The following is a 5050-nucleotide window of genomic DNA, read 5'->3' on the forward strand; positions in this document are numbered from 1 at the left end:
TTTAAACTAGATTAACAGAAATCTGCTTTCTCTGTCATGGCCTTAAATAGTCCTAGATTTAGTTTAGTCCAGAGTTTAATAAGATGATTTCCTGGAGGAATATCATACTCCAGGACTAAATTGAGGCTTAAAATAAATCCTATCAGGAGGCAGGTTTAACTTCAGATTAACATTGTGTTTCAAAGAAGACACATGCATTACTTGGATATATATATTTATTTAAATATTTCATTTCATTTTTGTTTGTTTTTCGCACCATTGTATCAGGTTTCTAGTTCAAATGTGATTGGTTTTATTTATTTGTTTGTTTATTTATTTAACAGGGACAATGCAGTTAAACATAGTTACAATACAAATCCTGCAACTGATGCGCAGCGTATAGAGTTTATAGCTAATTCTAATTTTCAACTCCTGTCTCTGGTTTGGCTTAAGTACATTATAAAAAAGATCCAAGTATAAAACATTCACATTTCTTCAAACACACACACACACACACACTGAAAAATGACAATATTTAAAAACGGCTACAGTTTTGGTTTGTCTTTAGCCACAACTTAAGCCTGGAAGTGAACTTTTTTAAGTCAGATCCCACTAAACAAAATGATGTCCAAAAGACATTTTCAACCTCTTTGTCACAAAAGTCGGACGTTGAAAAGACGTCCACTGAGGAGCCAGAATGAAAGTTTTTATGACGTCTTTTTTTGACGTGTTCTGCACGTCCGATATAGACGTTCGTAAAAGTATTGTTGTCGCTTGATAAACTTAAGGTTGAGCCACTGTAGTCACTTGGACTGTTTTAACAATGTCTTTACTAACTTTTCTGGACCGGCAGAATGAAATTGCCTAGAAGCCTATGAAGGAGTGATCCAGATCTCAGATTTCATCAAAAATATCTTAATTTGTGTTCCGAAGATGAATTATGAAGTCTTACGGGTTTGGAGCAACATGAGGGTGAGTAATTACTGACAGAATTGTAATTTTTGGGTGAACTAACCCTTTAACACCGTTTCCATTTCATTTAAATGTTGATATGAAAATATATATATAATTTTTTTTTTTTAGCTATAATGTAGCATTTCAAATGTATGATAATCATATGAAATTTTCAGCTTTTTTTACTTTTTGATGTGCTGTAAAAGTGTGCGCTTATAATTCACATGGTTGTGTTAATAAAAAAATAAAGTTGAAAGAATGGTGCAGAAACATTCTATTAACCTTAAAATAAGATTTTAACATGAAAGAAAGTGGACTTTCTGTTCACTTTCTGTTCACATTCAATGTTCTTTAAATGTTGTATTGTTAATAAAATTGTTGGGGAAAGAACGTTGCAGGAACGTTATGCTTACCTTAAGATAACGTTCTGTGAATGTTATGCTAACCTTAAGATAAGACATTTCCACGGTTTTAGAACATTTCAAATCAACGTTCCCACAACCAAAATGGAATGTTTGGAAAACGTTCTCAGAACATAATTTTGTTAGCTGGCCACCAAATCCATTCTGGTAGCCTGGATGCCAGCCAAACTTAGCCCCGCCCACAACATTTTTAGGTCGGGAAATTCGGTCTGGACTTGATCCGTTGTGGAGCAATCAAATTGTCAGGGCGGGCTTTATACAATGATGGCCAGATGATCAACAGTAACGTAATCATCCATGTCACCAAAGAGCGCTTGGGTGGAATTCGTTTACAACTAAGATGACTGCCGCTGGAGAATTGAGATTTCACGAGTTCACACTACAAATAAGTCAGAAAGAATAAATGCATATTTGGCGTGCTGTCCGAGGAGAGGGCTCCGGGTTCGGTATTCGGCCCGAACCCAAAGTACTCCCCCCGTATTCCAGGCTGTGGAAGAACAAGCCAAGAGTGAGTGGAGGGATGCTGAAAACTGTCAAGGAATGTTAGGTGAGTTGACAGAGTGAATAAATATATGCTTCCTCTCATGCTGATAGGGGAGACATGGTAATTGTTTGATGACATGTTGATTGGATTGATTATTTGAACGTGCTCCTCATAAACTTTGTTTATGAAACATCATGTGTAGATTCCGCCATCGTTTTAACAGCGCATTAATTTTAAAAGAGGAACAGAGAACCGCGATCAAGGCATTTGTCGATCGGAAAGATGAATGAAGAACATACGTCATTTACTCAGTTGCTCTGATTGGATTTAGGTCTATCCACTGGAACAGAACAATACATCCACACCGAGCAAACTTGAACTAATATAAACTTCTACTTATGATTGATTTTCAGACCGAGCAAACTTGAACTAATATAAACTTCTTCTTATGATTAATTTTCACACTTTTATCATATAGTGACCAGTGGTGTTGTAAATACCTAAAGAGTTACATATGCAAAGTAAGCATACATGTAAGTGGCTACATGTGGTGTGATAAAACTTCAAGACCCTAGGCATAGTTGTCTATAAAAATCTCAACACAGAAATTATGAGAAGAGCAACATGAAAACAAATAAGAAGATCCCGTCAAAGTCTAGAACTCTTGATTAGTTTGATTGCATAATAACCCAATGGATGAAATGCAAAGCAAGTACATATATATTATGTGGAGGGCAGGCTACACGAATAAACAAAGTATGCAAAGTGGCGAAATGGATAGCTGGGTCCTACCACCTTTGTGAGAACTTGCTGGGACCCGAGGGGTAGATATGCTTCTTGCAAAAGCTTCAGCAGATACCAATGGGGAACAGGCTTTGACCCCCATAGGCGACATCTTTTCCCTTCAAGGTTGAGTCACAGAACATCACTGGAACAGAACAATACATCCACACAGAGCAAACTTGAACTAGTATAAACTTCTTCTTATAATTCATTTTCACTCTTTTATCTTATAGTGACCAGTGTGTTGTAAATACCTAAAGAGTTACATATGCCAAATAAGAAAACATGTAAGTGGCTACATGTGGTGTGATAGACCTTCAAGACCCTAGGCATATAGTTGTCTATAAAAATCTCATACAGCAATCATGAGAACAGCACCATTAAAACAAATAAGAAGATCCCATCAAAGCCTAGAACTCTTGATTAGTTTGATGGCATGATAACCCAATGGATGAATTGCAAAGCATGTGCATATTTATTCTCTGGAAGGCTATACGAATAAACAAGGTATGCAAAGTGGCGAAATGGATCGCTGGGTCCTACCACCTTGATGAAAACTTGCTGGGACCCGAGGGGTATATATACCTCTTGCAAAAGCTTTAGCAGATACCTTTGGGGAACCAAATCCGTGAAGCGCTCCATATTTTTGCAGCTGTGATCAAGCCTGCTTCACTGGACTTGATTCATCCCCTCCTGCCACTCTTTATTTTCATTCTTGTTCTCCTGTGTAAAGCACTGGTGCATCTCCAATGTCTATAGGGCCCTCTCAGTTTTCCTGCCAACTCTTTTTTTTTAATGCTTGTTCGCTGGGGCCATAAGGGTGTGAACCCATAGGCGATATCTTTTCCCTTCAAGGTTGAGTCACAGAACATCACTGGAACAGAACAATACATCCACACAGAGCAAACTTGAGCTAAAATAAACTTCTACTTATGATTAGTTTTCACATTTTTATCATATAGTAACCAGCGGTGCTGTAAATACCTAAAGAGTTACATATGCCAAGTAGGCATACATGTAAATGGCTGCATGTGGTGTGATTGAACTTCAAGACCCTTGGCACAGTTGCCAATTGTCTAGCAATCATGAGAACAGCCAAATGAAAATACACAACAGCAACCCATCAAAGTCTAGAACTCTTGATTAGTTTGATTGCATGATAGCCCAATTAATGAATTACAAAATGTGTGAATATTTATCCTATGGAAGGCAGGCTACACTAATAAACAAGGTTTGCAAAGTGGTGAAATGGCTCTCTGGGCCCTACCACCTTGGTGAGGACTTGCTGGGACCCCAGGGGTACATATGCTTCATATGAGTCATGCTTTTTCGCCATGTTAAAGCAGTGCCTATGCTGAACGTAGACCGATTCAGAGAAAAAATCAAAGGATAATTCGAGAAAAAATATGTGAAGTCCTTAACGTTTTTCTTTTTTCCCGACGCCTGACCGAGGGTCTATGCCTCAATGTCTCCAGGGCCCGGTTTTTCAAAAGGTTTAATCCGGATAAAATTGATCCGGATTTAGTAATCCTTTTTTTTTTTGCGATCCGTGATCACGTAATCCACCTTACTTTTGAGCCAGTTTTTCAAAGCAACATCGGATTGGATAGGAACTTTTCAGGATCACCAAATCCTGTTTACTAGAGCCTTAAATGGAACCAACAGTGTAGCCTACTGGCTTAGCAAAGAACAGCAGTTGGCAAAATACCGGTGGCCACAAATAACCGTTGTTTATTTTAACTGTCATATCTTACCGCAATCTGAAAGCTGTTGATACTGCATTATTTTGTACCTCCGTTTCCTCTTCTAATCTCTCTGATGTCTTTGATATCTCTTCACCCTCACTGATACTATCTAACTATAACTCCATAATCTCGGATATCTTAGATAAGCATGCTCCTGTCAAGACCAGAAGTGTCCCTTCCACACATTCGTCTCCTTGGTACACTCCTGAGCTCCGTATCTTAAAGGCCACTGGTAGACGGCTTGAGCGTTACTACAGGAGAACTGGCCTGACTGTTCACCATTTGGCATTTACTGAACATATCAAAAAGTACAAATCGGCCCTGAACCTGGCTCGTTCCAGTTTTGTATCTGCTACAATTAACAAATCAAGCAACAGGCCAAAAGCATTATTTAACACAATAAATAAACTTACCAAACCTCCATCTCATGTTGCTCTAGCTTCTGATGAACTTTGCACTTCATTCTTGACCTATTTGCTAGAAAAGACAGATGCCGTAAACCAGTGCCTCTTTAATGATGCTACTAACATTAGTTATGTGCCGAATCAACCTGGTCAATCCCTGTCTTTCTTTTCTCTGTCTACTCCTTCTTCTGTCTCTGAGTTAATCTTGAAATCCAACCCTTCATCTTGTCATCTTGACCCTGCTCCTACTACTCTTCTGAAACGTTGCCATTCAGTTAT

This window comes from Rutilus rutilus (genome assembly GCF_951802725.1).
Source record: "Rutilus rutilus genome assembly, chromosome: 9".
Taxonomy (NCBI): Eukaryota; Metazoa; Chordata; class Actinopteri; order Cypriniformes; family Leuciscidae; genus Rutilus; species Rutilus rutilus.